Below are 6,792 nucleotides of genomic sequence, written 5' to 3' on the forward strand. Positions count from 1 at the left end.
TATTGTAAGTTAGTAATCTAAGTTTATCGTTGTGAAAAATATTCATATTATGTGACACTTTGTGTCTTTGTCAACCAGTCTCTACTTATTACTTTACTAAGCACGGCTGATGAATTGTGTCATCATAATTAGGTGTTGATTTGCATGAGGCATCGGATTATGCATTCCAGAGGAACCGAGTCTCTGTTAATATGGAACGCAGGTTGCCGGATTCCAGACTCCACCGTCATTCCTCCAACTTCTTTAAAGTTCAAGAGTTGTTGAGGGAAATTGCAGGCAGTGACTTTTCTTTGCGTGTCTCAGCTCATTCATTCATTATTAATGTCAAGATTGGAAACTTGCAAATTATTTGTGGCGACTTGCTCGGCATATAAAGCACACCATACAGCTGCTTATGCCCATCTAACTACTTATGACAGCTCTTGTTACAGTTGATGGATAAGCTTCATGATTTGATCGGGCTACTGCTTTCCAATACTAATGAGGCCTGTGAATAAAGTCCACTACCGCTCTGGTATATCTCGAGGTGTCTCGAACAAAAGTGACCTTACTTCCAAGACATATAGAATACAAATAATTTTAATGTCTTGAATGCTTCAACTTTTTCTATGCAGGTTGTCCTCACTGGAGTTGTTGTTTGTTTTGTTTGTTTGTTATAATATTCCACACAGTCAGGTTGGATTCTCCGCTCAGGCATCTAGGTGTGGAGTTGTTGCATCTAGGTGTTCTCCCTGTGCGTTTCGTGGGTTTTCTCCGGGTACTCCGGCTTCCTCCCACATTCCATAAACATGCATGTTAGGTTAATTGACTCCAAATTGTCCATAGGTATGAATGTGAGTGTGAATGATTGTTTGTCTATATGTGCCCTGTGATTGGCTGCCGACCAGTCCAGGGTATACCCTGCCTCTCGCCCGAAGACAGCATGTTTTTGGAATGTGGGAGGAAGCCGGAGTACCCGGAGAAAACCCACGCATGAACGGGGACAAAAGCCACATTGCACCAACTGGTTGCAAGGTTCGACTAACTCTGCTGTTAGTTCATCAATGAATTTATACACCTAAAGGTTTACCAGTAAAAACTTACCAGCTTTACCAGTTAAATGCTGCTCTCTGCCATACATTTCCTGGAGTTACATGAGGAGTCATTTTTGTCACATTTGACATCTTTCCATCTCTTTAGAGAAAATGTAGTTATCTTTTACAACCACGTTTGTTGCAGTCAGAAATTAAGGTTGCAGTATCGGACAGTATAAATTAAATATTTAGCCAGGTTGTTCTTGTTTTATTGTGTTACATTATTTATTCATTGTGGCCTGAAGTGATTCCATGACTTATAATCAGCACAGTAGGCAGCTACCCCCTTAAGGCCTAAAACAAGTGGGTTAGACAAGTCCTATCTTTCTGCTTTCTCAAGTCACCAGAGACCCACTGAAGCTATTCTTTACCAAACTTTGTTTGTACATAATAAATTAAGTACACCTCTATCAGGAATGTTCATTTATCAAACTCAAGCCACTTGTGTCCTATCCTTCGGCATGGATAACAAACATAGGAGCATTCTATATTACTATCGTCCACAATAAGGCTCAATTTGTTAAACTTTGGAACTATATTTCTTGGAACCTTTATGGTTATACTCTTACTTTTGGCACTCACCATTCTTAGCATTCTAATGAGCACAAATGTATGGCAGTGAATTTAATTTTCTTTAATTCAATTAAACTTTCAATATGTTTGAGGGGAAAGCTGTTACTATAACAGCAGTAGTACAAAATAAATATTTTGCATTGTGTGAAAAAAACATTTAAAATGTGGTATTATGCATCAGTGTTGAAGGGAAAAGTAATACATGATATCCAATGGAAGCACTGACAGTTAATGAAATGATGAGGAAAAACATGTAAGTCGCACTAGACTATACATCGCATTTACCAGTATTTATGATTAAGCTTTTTTTTTTAGGTGTGTCATAACAAAAAAAAAAAAATACCAACATGTTTTGTAAAATATCAAACCTTTGCACTATAAAAGATAACTTTTGCTGTAAGTGTTAAAATAAGACTATAAATACAATAACTCACCATACAGTGGATTGAGCCCCAGGCAGTGTTTAATATGCAAAAAGTTTTTTTTCTTATACAATCTTAAGTCTCTTGTGTTTTGTATCGCCTGAGAGAACACTGATGTGCTCTGTATGGAATAGAATCTCTCTTTAAAAGAATAATTTCTTCTCTGCCTGGTGGTTGGAGAACCACTTGAACTTTGGAAGCGAAAACCCCAAATACCTCGTTCACTGTGTGTTCTAAGTTATTGTAATACAACTCAAATACAGAGTTGTCGATGATGTAAATGTCATCCTACATTATAAAACACTCAGAAGCACAAGTCGTGCTTAAGGAGTTTTTCAAGGAATGCTTTTTATCCACTCACTTTAGTTGTGACAAAGCAAACCTGCCTGAAGCATAAGCATAAGCTACTATTTTGGACTGTTACGTAAATTACATTTACATTACTTTTTTGGACCCGGTGCTTTGTACAATAATAAATCTTTTCTGTTTTAAAAGTTAGTGAAGGGGTCATTCCTTGTTCAACCTGAAAATGTGCAAACAGTTTGATTCGTAACCATAAAAGTGTGTAATGGCAAGGCTTTCAGAAATTGCATACCGCATACAGTAATGAAAACACAGATTTACATTTGTGGTACAAAAACTGTAATGTGTAAAAACAAAGGGATTTAAAAAAAATCATCCAATACATCCACCATCCATTCATCCATTCATTATGACGCTAACCAAGGTTCCCCACCTTGGTTAGCGTCATAATTGCCTTTAAATGCCCAGGACTGCACTGTGCATCAGAGGGCACAATGCGCGTCATGCACCACATACGCCACCTCGTGGGACACGTCATTTCTTCCTGACAGTTACATTAAACACATTTATAGGAACACATATGAGCACATGACTTAAATTGCTTATTTAGTATAATTGTGTTATTTTATGTGGAGCGGGCTCTAATAATGTTTGTAACTCTATTTAGAAGGTCACAAACAGGTTTTCTATGCTCTATGAAAATATTCAATTTCTACATAAGGAATCTGGAGTGACGGTCCTTCAAGACATGGCATGATCCTCGACCCAAATAAAGGTTGTTACTGGTGCGGCGTGCAGTCCAATGACCATCAGATGGCATCTGTGAAAGAAAGGTCTTAAAAATATCATCCGTCAACATGGCCTCAATTTCCACAGCTACGCTGATGATATTCAACTATACATTTTCTCATTACCACCTCCATCAACTCCAACATCTACTCCACCCTCACCAACTGCTTAGCTGATATTAAAACTTGGATGGAACAAAATTTTCTTAAACTTAATAGTGACAAAACCGATATTATCATCATCGGTCCCAAAAACATCACAACACCCACCCATAACTTCTATCTTCAGTTTGACAGCGCCACCCTCACTCCATCCCCGCTCATCTGCAACCTTGGTATCCTCCTGGAGCCCACCCTTTCATTTGAACCCACATTAACAGTTACCCCGGACTGTATTTTTCCATCTTAAGAACATAGCCCGACTCCGTCCATCACTTACTACATTCTCTGCCGCTGAATCCCTGATCCATGCATTCATCACAACTAGAATTGACTACTGCAACAGTATTCTCTACGGTACACCTTCCAAAACCCTCAACAAACTACAATATATTTAGAATTCCGCTGCCCGCCTCCTCACCTCCACCCGCTCCCGTCAACACATTACCCCTGTCCTCCAAAACCTCCACTGGCTTCCCGTTCCCCAACGCATTCACTTCAAAATTCTTCTCATAACCTACAAAGCCCTCCATGATCTGACCCCCCCATATCTCACAGACCTGCTCCATCCACACAATCCCCCGCATCCCCTTCGCTCCTCAGACTCCAACCCCTGGCACTCCCCTGTAAGACCAAGCTCCGAACCTGGGGAGACAGAGCCTTCTCCATCGCTGCCCCCACCCTCTGGAACTCTTTGCCACATTCACTCCGTGCTTGCCCTGACCTTCCTAGTTTCAAAAAACAACTAAAAACCCAACTCTTTAAATTTTTAGTGTCTAACTTTTTATATCTGACTTCTGTGCCCCACCCCGCTTTTTCTCATGTTTTAACTGTGTATTAACCAATGAACGTTGTATTTAAGATTAAGATATGCCTTTATTCGTCCCTCAGTGGGGAAATTTGTAATTTGTATTTTAATGTATCTTTTACTCTGTTTACTTGCTTTTATTCAACTCCATTCTTCTGTAAAGTGTCTTTGAGGATTTTGAAAAGCGCTATACAAATAAAATGTATTATTATTATAATTATTATAATAATAATTATTATTATTATTGTTATTATTATTATTATTATATCTTAATAGGCCTCACCTCCTTCAACGCCACTAAATTGGAATTTGCATGAGTACAACTAATGTGGGACATTGAAAGGTGGAAAAATTATTATTCTGATGAGAAAAGATTTTTACCTTGACGGTCCTGGACGCCAAAGTTACTGGCATGACAAGGAGATCCAAGGGGCGCCATCATGATCTGGGCTGCTTTTTATTTTAATGGAGCTTCAGGCTGTGCAGGGGCATGGAATGACAGCTGGCTAAGTGGGGATGTTGCAGCGAGAATCCCTCATCACTGAAGGTCTGTGTGGCAATGACTGCGTTTTTCAACAGGACAATGCCCGCTTGACAAAGTACTTCATCCAGAGGAATAATGTCACTCTTTTGGGCCATTCTGTGTGTTCCCCCGATCTAAAGCCAATTGAGAACATTTTGGGATGGATGGCAAGGGAACTTTATGAAAATACATACATAGACATCAGTTCCAGAGAGTAGATGCCCTCTGTGAAGGGCATGCCCTCTTCTCCACCTAGAGCAACATTCCCACTCACATCACGAATGCTCAAAACAGTTTTAAACAAGAATGGAACAGGTATTCATTAGTTTTCTCATTGTATTTGTTTTTAGAAAATTGTACGTATTTCTATTTTTGTGGGATTTTTCATGTTTTTTGAGCTATAGTTTTCATCAGATATTTATATATCATGTATTTCTACCACTGATCTCATCATTACGGATGAGCTGCTGCAACCTCACCTTTTTGCCTACCCCAAAAGCTTAAACCAAAGACAGATTGGCACACTGTAATAAATGATTTGTGGGACCGTGTGTGTTTCAGTGGTTTCAAGTTGTCAATCAACTTATCATCAATCCACACTCACTTGTGCTCATATATAAACCCACTAAAGGTCTACAGGAGTTTGTTGAACAACTATCAATCTACTTATAATGCCTTTCTGTGTACATAACAGAAAATACACCTTAGGGGAAAACAAGCACGCATGCTGGACTTACACCAAGCTCTATTAGATTAACAGGAATGAAAAATCCATGAGTGCTCATCAGGGTGGTTTACAGGTGGCTAATGAGCTGATATCGAAAGCGTGTCTGCACTCTTGCTCGCTTTTCTCCTATTCTTTATGTATTTGGCTGCCCTCCAAGAGAGAGTGTCACTGGGCCTGTCGGTTTGCCAATATTGCCAGGAACATAGCTCCTCCCCAACACACACACACATACACAAGTTCCACACTGAATGAAAAGGGATAAAATGGACAAATTCATTTTAATGTTACCATCATTGAAAGTAAAGCCCGAGAGAGGGAAAGAGAATAGATGATTACTAAAATCACCATAGCCTACCTCTGTAAGATTGGCCATAATGATAACAAGCTAGTTGTGGTGTTTGAAATATTGTCTCAGTAATCAACATCAAGGGCTATTGGAAAAGGAAATATATGGCAATAGTTGAGCCAACTTGTACTTCGTTGTGGTTATTGGCACGTATTATCCTGTGTCTGCTGGGATCAGATACTAGCTAAATGACGCAGGAAGCCACAATGATACTTTCAGCTATGCTTAATGACTCACAAACCCTGGGGCACATAAGAGTGAACGCTGCTGATCACTCTGTGCTTATCTCCCTGTGATCAGGGGACGCATGAGAGAGGAAACTTGGAACGATAAACTGCTGAGAAGCAGGCTTTTCTGGTGCAAGGACGACAGAAATTAGCCATATTTGTTCAGAGCATCCAAACCATCCACCATACATTCAGCCAGGCGAAGTCGGTTGTTCACATTATAAGGATTGTATTCACAGTACAATTGCTTGAATTGAAATCTGATTGAAAATTTAAGCCGCAAATTGTAAACACAGAAGGTAAATAAACAGACCTATTTAACAAAGGTGCTTTGTTGATCAATACCTTTTACTCTTTGTTACATCTCAGTTGGTAAAATATCAGCTGCTAAAAATTACGACGTGAAACCAAAACAATTATTGTATGTGATGATAAAAGTGTCATATTTTGGGTACGAGCGCTTTGTCTGGGACTGTACGTCACATACAGCGGCGTGAAAAAGTGGTGGGATCGAACTCGGGTCTCCTAGCTGTGTGGCCTACACACCAACCACTTGTGCACTTTTCTTCTTCTTCTTCTTCTTCTTCTTCTTCTTATTATTATTATTTAGCTATATCCATCGTATAGTATTTCCATTTTAACAATGAAATTATCTAATATAGCACATAGCACATTTTTTACGTTTCTAAAAAATAACACACAAAGCATTCACAAACATTTACGGGAAGGCACATATAAGCTCTGACACGGTTATATGATTGTTCCCAGCTAGTCACATGACAGGATAGTCTGCCGCAGCCTTCAAGTGCCGCCATGCAATCCGCGGCACACTGCGTGAAATGC

The sequence above is a fragment of the Doryrhamphus excisus genome, chromosome 9 (assembly GCF_030265055.1).
Source record: "Doryrhamphus excisus isolate RoL2022-K1 chromosome 9, RoL_Dexc_1.0, whole genome shotgun sequence".
NCBI lineage: Eukaryota > Metazoa > Chordata > Actinopteri > Syngnathiformes > Syngnathidae > Doryrhamphus > Doryrhamphus excisus.